The sequence below is a fragment of the Pan paniscus genome, chromosome 5 (genome assembly GCF_029289425.2).
Source record: "Pan paniscus chromosome 5, NHGRI_mPanPan1-v2.0_pri, whole genome shotgun sequence".
Classification (NCBI taxonomy): Eukaryota; Metazoa; Chordata; class Mammalia; order Primates; family Hominidae; genus Pan; species Pan paniscus.
Window position 1 is genome coordinate 61,533,948 of NC_073254.2, and position 14,154 is coordinate 61,548,101.

The 14,154-nt window shown below is 38.9% G+C and overlaps 1 protein-coding gene across 1 annotated transcript in view; it reads right to left on the reverse strand.

The window, feature by feature from the left end:
- Positions 1-6,342, reverse strand: part of ADGRF1 (adhesion G protein-coupled receptor F1) — a 44,667-nt gene extending 38,325 nt beyond the window's left edge. The window contains exon 1 of the mRNA XM_003833193.7: positions 6,186-6,342. The gene's annotated coding sequence lies outside the window, so the exon portion shown is untranslated. The remainder of the gene's footprint in view (positions 1-6,185) is intronic.
- Between the last annotated feature and the right edge of the window lie 7,812 nt (positions 6,343-14,154).

The following is a 14,154-nucleotide window of genomic DNA, read 5'->3' on the forward strand; positions in this document are numbered from 1 at the left end:
CGGAGGCTGGTGCATTGCTTGAGCTCAGGAGTTCGAGACCAGCCTGGGCAACATGGTGAAACCCCATCTCTACTAAAAATACAAAAATTAGCTGGGCATGGTGGTACGCACCTGTGGTCCCAGCTACTTGGGAGGCTGAGGTGGGAAAGTCACCTGAGCCCTGGAGGCGGAGGTTGCAGTGAGCCAAGATCGCGCCACTGTACTCCAGCCTGGGAGAGAGAGGGAGACCCTGTCTCAAAAACAAAACAAAACAAAACAAACAAACAAACAAAAAACAGCTACTTATTGGGTACTATGCTCACTACCTGGTGACAGGATCATTTGTACCCCAAACCTCAACATTACACAATATACCCATATAACAAAACTGCACACGTACCCCCTGATGCTAAAATAAAAGTTGAAATTACACAAGAAAAAACAAGCTATCTTCCTGACAAATATGATTGTCCTCAGTGTCGAAGGAGAGTCAGGAGTCCAAGGATGGAAACACAAATGATCAGGCCTGCTGGAAAACCCCTGCAGAACAGGCTCTGTGCGACCTTTATACATAAATGGTCAGATTAAAGATGTCACAAACTCTTCTTTGGTGATCTGTTTTAAATAGGAGTAAAACATACTTCTCTGACTTCTCATTCAATGCTTACACTGATAAATCTTCATTGTTTCAAACCTACCAAAACCCACTAATTCTTTATGTTTCCCTTTACATATGAATAGTATTTTCATTATAATTTTCTTAAAAAGTAAAAATAAGTTTTAAAATCATATTCCCCAGATGATTCTTCTAGAAATAGAACTAGTTGACTGGCATTCCACCTATCCTGAAAATATCACATCAGTTCATCCTCAGAAACCATCAAGATTCTACAGCATACAGAATGAAAAGCAAACTCAAGATCATGACAGTTTTGAACTCCCACAATTTGCCCTCAAACTTCCCTTCTATTAAGCTTCCTTTCACGCATCTGAATTCCAGGCAAACCAGGATTTAACTTTCAACTTTTCTAAGTTAAAAGGAAAGTGCTGCTTCAAAAGGTTTATATATGTTGAGTTTTTCTAGACATGGCCAAATTGACCTCCTAACCTGTACCCATTTATACTCACTGGTAAGGTGCAGAAATGCCTGTTTCATCACTCCATCCACAGTATCTTTTTAATGTTCCCAAACGGATAGGCAAAATTTTTGCCTTATTGTTTTAATTTTCCTGTGTTTGACTATCAGTAAGTTTAAGCATTTTTCAGGGATTTACTGACCATTTGTATTTTTTTCCAGCTTGACTAAGTCATTTTCCTAAATATTTTGATTGGAATGTTCATCTTTTTCTTAAAAATTGTGTTTTAGGAACTCTTTTGTCTTTGTCGCTCCTGTTATAGGTATTTGCTCATGATTTGTAGTTCATCTTTAAACCTTTTGCATTATTTTCTTCTGCACAAAAGATTAAAATGTTCAAGAAATCACACCTGTTAATCTTTTCCATTATGGATTTTACTTATTCATTTTTACTTTTGGTTGTATTTAGAGACAGGGTCTCATTCTGCTGCCCAGGCTGGGGTGCCGTGCCATGATCATAGCTCACTGTAGCCCCATCCTGGGCTCAAATGATCCTCTCGTCTCAGCCTCCTGGGTGGCTGGGACTATAGGCACACACCACCACACCCAGCTAATTATTTTTTAATTTATTTTTTTGCAGAGACATGGTCTTGACATATTGCTCACACTGGCCTTGAACTCCTGGGCTCAAGTGATCCTTCTTCCTTAGCCTCTCAAAGTGCTGAGATTTCAGGTATGAGCCACCACACCCAGCCCCATTATGGATTTTAAACTTAGGGTTGTGTGAAGAATGTGTGGTTTTGTTTGCTTGTTTGTGTTTTGAGATGGAGTCACGCCCTGTCACCCAGGCTGGAGTGCAGTGGTGCAATCTCTGCTTACTGCACCCTCTTCCTCCTGGGTTCAAGTGTTTCTCCTGCCTCAGCCTCCCGAGTAGCTGGGACTACAGGTGCACGCCACCATGCCCGGCTGATTTTTGTATTTTTAGTAGAGATGTGGTTTCACCATGTTGGCCAGGTTGGTCTCGAACTCCTGACCTCAGGTGATTCGCCCGCCTCAGCCTCCAGAAATGCTGGGATTACAGGCGTGAGGCACCGTGTCCGGCCGAAGAATGTGTTTTCTATAAAAAGATTGGAAAACATTCTTCTACATTTTAGTCTAACAGTTAGTTCTTAAAATTATTTTTAGTACATTTAATTCTTCAATCTTTCTTAAGTTAATTTAGGTTTTGGGACGAAATAAGTAAATATTCCATCCTGCTGGAATTTATTTAGGTTTTCAGATTTCCTTTCATTTCCTCCAAGTGAATAGCCAAGTTTGCCAACTATTTTTCCCAATGAAACAGTTTTTTATCCAGACCACCTTGATAATTCTTTATCAATTTTATCTATTTATTTTAAATTTTATTTTTAATTGACAAATAATAATTGTACACATTTATAGAGTACCTAGTGATGTTTTGATATATGTGATAGTGATCAGATCAGGGCAATTAGCATATCCATCATCTCAAATGTTTATCATTTCTTTGTGTTGGGAACATTGAATATTCTCCTTCTAGCTATTTGAAACTATATATTACTGTTAAGTATAATCATTCTACAGTGGTATAGAACACTAGAATTTATTCCCCCTGTCTAGCTGTAAGCTTGTTTAATGAGGCCCTTTTCCTATAAAATTCTGACCTAAATATATTTTTAAAATTCTACTGCTATCTACATCTTTTACCAATTACTTGCTTAATTGATACCTTGGTCAACAATGTAAAAGACTATGATATGCCTAAGAAATATATCTTTAAGTGTCTTATCAGAAATAATTAGCTTGATTATCTAAGAGATGAAGCATAGGGAAGTCTCCAAGTAGAGTCAGGCTGCATGCAGTACAAACACAAGTGTAAAAGGTGTTCATGGAAAATATAATCTGCTTAACACAAATTCTCTTTACCCAAAACTTTGCAGGTGTGAATCTGTTGTACTATGACAGGCTGTCCCAACTTCACAAATGTATAATAAATATCTGCTTATCCCAAAACAATAAAGAAACTCTTATCAGGTTTTAAAGTTTTGTCTTCCAAGAAAGAAGAAAAGAATAAGAAAATTTTCTTAAGGACTTTAAAGTCTTTAGATTTGTGGACCTCTGGAGATTAAAAACTGACATTTGCACTAAAACCAAGAAGACACCATGAGGATCTGATAATGCTCATCAATAAAATGTAACTAGAGTTTGCAGTTTTAGGACTGCATACCTCATTGCTGTTCATCTCTGCATTTTCTTTATTCAACTGACTACACATAGGAAATTTATTTTAACTCTATGAAATGCTAGGGCATATTCCACTTCTATTATTAATTCCTATGAATTTTCATTCTCAACATGCCAGGTCCCAGTTTCCATCAGCCACTGACCAGGAGCCTCTATGAGATTATCTGTGGCTTACTGGGGAGGGGATGTGATAAGAAGGCTTCCCTGCCTTAGTGGTTTTGTGTACTATGGGTTGAGTTTATCAAGGCTTGAACCCAGCTGTGAATGGAAGAGTGTATGTTTCAGACCACGATGCTATAGACCTTTTGTACTATCCCTCCAAGATCCTAAATTGTTTTCACATCTATTAAAACCATGTATCTCTGGGCATGGTGGCTCACGCCTGTAATCCCAGCACTTTGGGAGACCAAGGCCGGTGGATTACTTGAGGTCAGGAGTTTGAGAAGAGCCCAGCCAATATAGTGAAACTCTTTCTCTACTGAAAATACAAAAATTAGCCAGGCGTAGTGGCAGGTGCCTGTAATCCCAGCTACTCAGGAGGCTGAGACAGGAGAATTGCTAGAACCTGGGATGTGGAGGTTGAGGTGAGCCGGGATTGTGCCGCTGCACTCCAGCCTGAGCAACAGAGTGAGAGACTCTGTCTCAAAAATAAATAAATAAATAAATAGATAAATAAAATAAAATAAAACAATCTATCTATCCAGTCAAGAAATCTGAAGGCCTTGAAATCTTGCGAGCACTACTCTGCTAAGACAAACACAATTTAGGAAAATCCCAAGACGTATGTATTTGGCAACAGCGTTTCCCCTTCTCTACAAGCTATGGGTGTTCCCTGCCAAAGAACATTAAAAAGAGAACCAGGTGGCTGAGCGTGGTGGCTCACGCCTGTAATCCCAGCACTTTGGGAGGCCGAGACAGGAGGATCACGAGGTCAGGAGATCAGGAAATTGAGACCATCCTGGCCAACACGATGAAACCCTGTCTCTAATAAAAATACAAAAAATTAGCCAGGCATGGTGGTGGGTGCCTGTAGTCCCAGCTACTCGGGAGGCTGAGGCAGGAGAATGGCGTGAACCCGGGAGGCGGAGCTTGCAGTGAGCCGAGATCGCGCCACTGCACTCCAGCCTGGGCGACAGAGTGAGACTCCGTCTCAAAAAATAAAATAAAATTTAAAAAAACAGTCAAAATATTTTGAAAGTTACAAATATAAACATTTAGATTAGGTAGGTTACACAGCACAGTTTCCTAAGGGTGTCCTTAAGCAAAATTGTGAATTCAGTGACACTTGTCCCGGGGATGCCACTCCCCCACTTTCTGACTTGTGCACCCTTGTGACGCACACCCCACCACTGCTAATGCCCTCAGATACCCAGTACCCTCTTGCTCCTGCCAGTTTTTACTTTACTTACTCTCAGCCAAAGCACTAAAATCATTTATTTATATCCGAATTTGAATGAATGTGTTCATTTACTTTTTTAAAGAGATGTTTGCATTCCTTTAGTTGTGTAATGAAAGACATCAGAAGGCACATTGTTGTGAAAGTATGGTGCTTTACTTGCCCTCAGCCCAGCAACAGACAGACCCTGTTATTGGGACACTGTCCCTGTTTTTTAAGACATTTACTCTACTTTTGGAGAAGAAAGACATACAAGGCATCCAACAATAATTCACATCAGCTTGGGGTTGTGCACAAAAGGTGAGTTTGCAAGTTGAGCTTGTCAGACTCCACAGGTATACACTCCTATTTCCAATCTTAATGCTTATTGGCACCATTTTACAAATGAAATAACCAGGACAAGACAACTAAATAATTTGCTCAATGTTTTACTACTTGTCAAAGGTTGAATAAAGTATTATGGGACCATTATTAGAACACTGTTGTCAATTTGGGTTATGGTTAGATAAGGAGTGATGTTTTCTTAATGACAACAGAGCATAATAAAAGGCTTGTGTTAATATTCTAACATATTAAAGAATGTACTTTTATTTATTTTTTGTTATTCTTGCCTCTGTTTGTAATCTCCAGCCCATGAATGCTATTATCAAGTTGAGCTTAATGGATCTCGGCACGAAAAAGCCAAGGTCATCACTTCTCCACACCTCTCCCACCTTGACCTTCTTTCTATATCTCCTTCAGTATTTTTCCTTCATGTAGTCTCTGGCATGGTACATTACATAGGCTATCAGGTTTACATAAATGGATTTTTCATGAAAACAAAGAAAAGAGAAAAGAAAAATTATATATTTTCAAGGCCTCTACTAAGAAAATACAGTGTGTCATTTTATATTTATTTGGGGAAGTAGCAGGAGAAATGGTTAGTCAATTCTAGGGTTTTTTGGAGTCCTGGGAAGGAGTTAAATTGAGAAGTACTTCCTGGATATATATGGATCCAGGCAAAGCTTAAACTAATTCACCCTAAAGGAAAAATAAGCTTAATTCTCTCAAGCATAATTTTATTTTAAGAGATTGCAAGGGTTAATGTATTATGAATTAGTGAAAACCATATGACTGATACTTTAACAAGTATCTTTGGCGGAGCCCTTTTTATTCTAGGCAATCTACCTCCCTGGCACATCAGAACAATGGGGTTCCTGTGTTATCACAGAGGGAAGAGTGTGCTTTCAGTCAGAAAATCTGGAGCTTGAGCCTCAGCCAATCACCTCATTATAGTTAGTAAGCGGGTTGAAATCTGTTGTTTCTGCTCATTGCTTTTTCAACTCTGTTCCCTTATTTAACCATCTTCAGGAAATGAGATATTGAAATCAGAATTTTTTTTTCAAGGAGAGAAAAAATAATCTCAGATTAACAGGTAGTATTGGTCATCGTAATACACGTTCTTAGTAATCAAAGTACAGTTATTGGGCTTACCTGGTGATTTATCTCTTCACACCACAACTCGAGGGAGCCCTTCCTTCAGTATACTTGTGGCTCAATCACTTCTTATGCTGTTTGGAAAGAAAGTATTAGAATCTGAGCCACAGCAGCTCACTGGCATGAACACAGGCTCACTGATCCATCAGCAATTCCTGGCACGCATTACTGCCTGTGCAGGTAGACAAGCCTGGGACACACCCCCTTCAAGAAGGAAACAAAATACTTTTCTCCTAACTCCCCCTCCCGCTTAAAGTCACTATCGGGTCTGGTAAGAGGAAGGAGCACAGAGCTCAAGACTTAATTATTCTCCCAGCAGACATAAATGGGTGTCTGAAATCACAGAAGGGAAATGGGAGAGAAAAGCTCTAGGGGAATGTGGAACACTTTTGCCCTAGATCGGTTTACTACAAAATGCTACTCCATCAAATCTTCCTGTCCAACCTCTGAACACACTGGGTCATACCCTATAAAGCTGAAGGAATGCAGCCCTTCATGCATAATTCCAATGAGGAGAGGTGGGTAATTCCTGTGGGGCAGAAATAAGGGTAGATACTGTTTTCCCTTTTCCAACTTTTTTATTTAAGACTAAAGAATCAACTAGCTACTTTCCCAGATAAAACAACCTCAGACTTCTGGGTGGGGTAGTACCAAAGGAGCTATGGCAAAAGACAGCAACAGGGTGGATGCTGGGGTGAATGCTTTTGGTGTGTTTTTTGTGCTTAGAAAACCTAGAGTGAAACCTGATTAACTTCTTTAGTAAAGATTTGTTTTCTTTCCAAGGAGTCATCCAGTTTGAAAACTATGAAAGGTCAAGATTATTATGTGCTGTATCTTTAGCCACATTGGCTCATAAATTACTTTTGGTCAAGGTAATGAGTTACTAACAACCACGTCTAAATTAGCAATTTGTCATTCTGTTATGGAATAATGAAGGGGATAATAATATGTTAATTCTCAAAAATGCCACCGAAAAGAAAGCAAAGGATGTCTCTGAATTCAATTAATTTATTAATTTTCTTTTGTTTCCTTTAAGCACTCCACGTTTTACAAATGACTTGAGCTGGCTTACAATGTTAATGCATAAAATAAAATAGTGTGAGAATAAAAATTTTAAAATCATTATAAAACCTCTATATAAACTATAAAAAAGGAAACTATAAAGAGTCAATTAAGAAAAGTGATGCAAATAATAATCCCTGAAATTATTGTTTCATAAATTTGAAACTTATCTCTAGGGACAGAACTTCCTAACAGTTAAAGAAAAGGGGAAGCTAGTAAGGTACACTGTTCTCACAATCAGAAAAAGAGGAAGCATCTATGTTTTCATGAAAGAGTAAGTAAATTCTAATAGAAACATCTTTTTTAGAGTGAACAATATTCCCGTCAACATTTGAGATTCTAATTGCATGTTGAAGACCTTTAGTGCTATGTGGGCCTAAACCCAGTATGACCCACTTGTCTTCCACACCAGCTGGGCCACTGATCCCTATCATACTTAACATGATTGGGTCTGGGTCTAGCCCACTGAAAAAGTTATCAAGAGAATGGGGCTTACCTGACAAACCCCAATTGTCAGGTAGACTCAAGCTTCAACCATTGTTCCTTTGTCCCCCATCAGCCTGGGTGGAAAAAAGCTAATCTCATAATCTAGTCGAGTAAATTCCATTCTCCTTCTGCTTGTTTTCTGCAGGGTTTTGCCTGTTTCACAGTCCACCAATTATAACTGTAGACGAAATTTCAATTCCAAAAGGATAAAGACTTCCAGACATACATACTCTTACTCAGTATGTCCAATGTCTAAAGTTTTAAGATGAGAGATGCCATCTTCTCAGTTCAGTGCCACCCCTTTCCTATTGTCTATATTAAATTACAAGTGTTTAATTTACTGACATCCTAGTAAGAATGTGTTTATAAAATGGAATTAATAATCTACTAATCACTAGGGCAAGAAAGTGGCCATGGAATTGGGTGGAAACAGTTGAAATGACCAACTACTGTGGAGTTTAAGGTGGTGAGGGCTTGAAGCTGAGATGGAAGCTCTGTTATCCACCTTTGGCTCATTGTGTCACTGCAGCCCAACAACTTCCTAGGGCCAAGGTATGGCCCTCAGAACCAAAGGAAACCCTACATTGTCTCATTAGACCAAAAACACTTTAGCAGACACTAGTAGGTGAGGCAACCAGTAGACATCAATGATTCCATGAGCACATTGATTTTGGAGAAAATCTGAATCCAAACAGATGAATGCATTTAATAGTCTTTTAATTCTGTGTTTAATAGAAGGAAGTCATAGTATGTCCAATATTCAGATTGTTTCATAAATAAGGTGTGTTTTTGAAACTGATGACTCACCAAAAAGCAGTTTACTCACCGCTTCTAATTTCCTGCTAAGAATCTGTTAGTGCACGCAACACTAAATTCCTCAGTACTTCCTGGTGAGTTTGAGGAGCTCTCTGGTCCTTGCAAAGGACACAGTGCAAAAGGAAGCAGCATGGGTTTATGCACTGTGGCAGTATTCGGACATCTTATTACCTTAAGAGCTCAGGACAAAGCCAACCTTCTGAGTGCAGAGCTGTGGAGCTTTGTTGCCCCTCTAGTTTGATTGTAATGTTTCACAGGCATGAACAAGGTGTTCACTTGAGCATAAGAAGCCAGGTAAACAAATGTATTTTGGTTTATCTGGTCAACTTTACATTCCACAAATGCTGGGGGAAAAAAAAAGAAGAAGAAGAAGAAGAAAGGCCTGGGGCTGAGGAAGAGCTTCAAGCCTTCTAACTTCATCTGTTGGTGTTGGTTTAGTGAAGAATCTGGTTGCTTGGTTTCCAAGCAAAAGAGCAGGGTCCCACAAATAAACAGCAATAAGCCTGGGTCCTGGGAGAAAGAAAATGCAAACAGAATCATGTTATTGAAACTAGTTATCTAAATTCATATGTCAACAAACTGTCCCTGAGTGAGTACTCGGTGTGAAACAATATCTAAATTAGACAGATCAGCAGGTGAACCAGAAAAGGACAGGAACCCAATTACAGAAGGACCCTGATGCCCATGTCCATCCATCAAAAGTGCTGGACATTCTTTGAGTTTGGTCATAGAGAAGTTTTACCCCAGGGGCTGCAAACACAAATGGCAGACTTGAGTGATGTGATGATGCAGGAGTGTGAAAGACCCTGGACTGTTTCAGGTGGTTTTATTCCATAGTTGCAAAATGTTTGAAAGCACTATATATATGTATATGTATATATTGCAAGTATAATTTTTTTAACTGAAAGGAGGAGTAAAAAAGAGAAGAGTCGAGTATAAACTGTAAATTTCAGTGAGACGATTCCTCTGACTACTATGATAAAAGTCTTATCAAAGCTGATACAGGCTCTTCATACTCGGAACAAGGGCTTACGATAAGGAGAGGTGGGTTTGAAATTATGAAGCTACCTAAGGACACGCGTTGGACAACGTGACTTATGAGAAATTGCTTTTATCAGAGGGGTAGGGTGGCAATGTGTTATAATTGAGACCTGGACAGCTAATTAGAGGAAGAGAAGAACTACCAAGCACTTAGTATCAGCCAACATTTTGTTGTTGTTGTTGAGACAGGGTCTCACTCTGTCGCCCAGGCTGGAATGCAGTGGCATTATCTCATCTCACTGCAACCTCCGCTTCCCGGGCTCAAGCGATTCTCCAGCCTCAGTCTCCCAAGTAGCTTGGACCACAGGCGTGAGCCACCAATGTTAATTTTTGTATTTTTTGTAGAGGCGGGATTTTGCCATGTTGCCCAGGCTGGTATTGAACTCCTGAGCTCAAAGCGATCCTCCTGCTTCAGCCTCCCAAAGTGTTGTAATTACAGGTGTAAGTCACAGTTCCTGGCTTAGCAAACATTTTTTTTAAATTTTTTGTTTTTAATTTGTATGGGCACATAGTAGGTATAAATTTTTATGGGGTACATGAGATATTTTGATACAGGCATACAATGTGTAATCATCACCTCAAACCTTTGAGGTTATGCAGCATCATTTCTTTGTGTTACAAACATTCCAATTATACACTTTTAGGTATTTTTAAATGTTTAGTAAATTGCTATTGAATATAGTCACCCTGTTGTGCTATCAAATACTGGATCTTATTTATTCTACCTAACGATATTTTTGTACCCATTAACCATCCCCACTCCCCCACTGCCCACTACTCTTCCCAGCCTCTGGAAATCATCATTCTTTTCTCTACTTCCATCAGTTTAATTGTTTTAGTTTTAGCTCCCACAAATCAGTGAGAACATGTGAAGTTTGTCTTTCTTTACCTGGCATATTTCACTAAATGTCCTCCAGTTCCATCCACGTTGTTGCAAATGACAAGATCTCATTCTTTTTGTTGTTGTTGTTGGTTTCTTTTTTTCTTTTTTTTTTTGTGGTGGATCAGCCAACATTTACGGAGTACTTCCTATGTGCCAAGTACTGTTGTGATCATTTTTCATGTGTTTTTATACGTTCTGCAACCCTATTTTATAGACAATGGAGTTAAGTCATCGAGCAGTTAAGTGAATGGTGAGCCAGAAAATCAACACAACCTGACTTCAAAGTCTGTTCTGTTACACTATTCTCTACTGCTTCCTAAAGACAGATGAAAAATACAAATAGAAGTGTCTGACCCTTGCTAAATATCCAAAGAAAAAGCAAAGGCAAACACAGGTACTAATGAGATAGAACATTCTTATCATCTGAACCTTCCATAATAAATTGGAGAGCCATCAAAATCCTATAGAGTCCACACTTCATTTTATTCAAGAAGTAAGCTTCAAGTGTCACTAAATTCAAGGTCCTGTGTAAATCTGGCAGTTGGTCAAGACGGTATCTGTGGCCTTTAATCAGTTCAGAACGTACAGTATTGATACAGAATTATTATACTCTGTACAGAATGTACAGAGATAACACTGAGAAGAGAAAGCTATAACCTATAAAATAAGTGATAATCCTTTTTCCCCTTCACTCCGTCTGTGTTTAAAATAAGAGTTATACAGCACCAAGAAGCCCACCTCTCCAAGCTCAAAAGAACCTCGTGAGGCCATAGGAAAGGTACAGCTGCAGGCACCAGAACACACCCCCTGCAATCACAGGAGGTGCAGGAATTCTACAGGGTCGGGACAGCCTCAATGGAGAATCTGCTATATCTTACAAGAATCCTCCTTTTTACCACGCAGATTCTAGAGTTCCAGACCCTTTACAGTAAGATGCATTTCTCCACCAGCCTACAGCATCAGAGAAAAATAACACAAGCAAGGCTTCTGGAGAACACTCATGAGTCTGCTGGATTAGAGGCTCACACCCAACAGACTCAGAGTGCAAAGGGTCCTTCCTGTGGATGAGAAGCTCTTCTAGAACAAAATTAAGCTGCTTCCGTCCCTGGGCACTTTTTCTCTGGTGTCGTGGCCGTGTTCAACTTCCTCATGAGGACAAACATCTGAAGATGTGACCTGAGATTAGGACATTCTTTTTCACTTACGTATTGTTTCAGCAAACCCCACATTGACTCCAGCACTTCCAAATGTCCTTTAGGCAAAGAGAGACATCTAGTGGCCAAGATTCACAACGTTGTAGTGGCCACCTGTTTACAAAATCACTATGGGGTACAATCACTTAATTTACCATGAAGGTGACTGAGGGACTTAATGGAGGAGTCAGGAGAAGGAGCAGTCCAAACCAGGTAACCTCTGTGACCTGAGTTGCCTTGTCCGGTTTTTCAGGACATAGATTCTGCTTGGAGCAGAGTTCATTCATTCATCTATGTATTCATTTGACAAGCATTTATATTGTCTACTAGATACAAGACACTGTGTTAAGCCTCAGGACTTCAAAATCTATAAATACACTCTTCAAGCATCTATAATGGAGAAGGTAGGCCAGCAACAATCAATTAAAATATGTTACGATAGGGGCTGAACACACTGTGCCACAGAAGGCTGTAGGAGAGGCACTTACATGAATCTTTGAGGATAAGAAAAAGTGTTTAAAACACAGGTCTCAAACTGGCACCCTGTGGGCCCCATCTGGCCAGCAGATGTGTTTTGTTTGGACCATGCTTTGTTTTTCTAACTCTGAATTAGTTGCCGACATTTAAACATCAGGGGATTTCACATGAAAATCCAAATTTCAGCTTCTTTTGGAAAATAAGAAGATCTGAAAACATTGGTTTGTATTCCTGCAGGGTCACATTCAACTGGAGCTGCTTTCTTAATGTTTTTACATAACAGTCAATAATGTCTCTGCATAACAGCTTCTTTTAATAAAATGTTGGTAAATTTTACATGAACAAGGTAGAAAACTCAAAATTACAAAAGCATATTCAGTAAACTACCCTTGTTCCACAACTAACCAATCTTCACCTACAAAAGCGCCCACTTTACCAGTTAGAAATTGTATAAATGCATATCCTTCTCTCACAGTTTACACCAAAGTTAATATTACCTGGATTTAAAATATAAACACAAAATATGAAACTTTAAAGATAGTAGAAGAAAACAGTTGTTGCTGATACATTCTTTAAATAATGTGTTGGTTTAATGGCAAAGGTATTCCTAAAGTAAGAACAAAACCTAGATGTCACAAAAAGAAAAAAATGGTATTTTTTTGGTGTCTTCACATAAAAAGGAGAAAAGATTCTGCAAGGTCAGCAATACAATAAACAGCATCCAGATAGAAATAATGATCTGGAAAAAAAAGCTATTTTCAATTTATTTAATAAATTTTTCCTAACATGCAAATAGTTCTTTGGAATCAATGAAAAAAGACAATCAACCAGATAAATAGACAAAAGGATATAAATAAATCCACCAAAAAAGCATACAAATAGTTCTAAAGTCTATGAAAAGCAAGGAAACATCTAGAATAACTTGAAAAATGAAGATTAAAGCAATGATGGGATATTATTTTTACCTCTCAGGTAAAAGATCAAAAGCGTAATGACAACATTGTTGCAGGTAGGAGGAAATAGGCAGTGTCATATATAACTAGCGGGAATATAAGTCAGTAAATCTGTACCAAATGTTTACATTTACATATCACTTGACTTAGCAATTCTATTTCTAGAAATACAACCTACACACATACTTTCATATGTGCAAAATGATATGTATACAATGCAGAATTATTTCTAATATGCTGATTGAAAGTAATCTAAAAGTCCATCAATAGGTGCGGTGAATTGTATTTGTTTAAAATATATATGCAAGACATGAACCTTTTTTGTTTTGAGAAATTGAAATTTTGAGGTTGTTACTATATTGTAATCTAGCTTAAGCATACAGAAATTGGTACTAAGAGTGGGGTAAAGCTGCCATAAGAGAAATCTGACAATGTATGACATTTGCTTCTTGTCTGGCCAATGAGCAGCAAAGAAATTGTTCTTGGAAACCATATGGGCATGACCTATATAAGAAACCTTTGTGCTTGGCATGGTGGCTCACGCCTGTAATCCTAAAACTTTGGGAGGCCACGGTGGGCGGATCACTTGAGGTCTGGCGTTTGAGACCAGCCTTGCCAACATGGCGAAACCCCATCTTTACTACAAATACAAAAATTAGCCAGGCATGGTACTGCATGCCTGTAATGCCAGCTACGCAGGAGGCTGAGGCAGGAGAATCACCTGAACCTGGGAGGCGGAGGTTGCAATGAGTGGAGATTGCAACACTGCACTCCAGCCTGGGCAACAGAGTGAGACTCCATCTCAAAAATAAATAAATAAATAAAAATGTTAAAAAGAGAAACGTGTGATAAATGTGAATGGCAGTTAATATGCTGAACGAGTTTCAGGCTTCAAGCAAGAAAGTTGCAATCCCTTTTACTACAGCTAGTGGTTCTCTTGTCAGTACAATGCTCTTAAAACATAATTGTCACCTCATTTGTTTCATTCCAATCAGCTGCACGTGCCATCATATACGCCTCACATTCTTTTCCAAGCAGTACCTTGAGTCTATCAG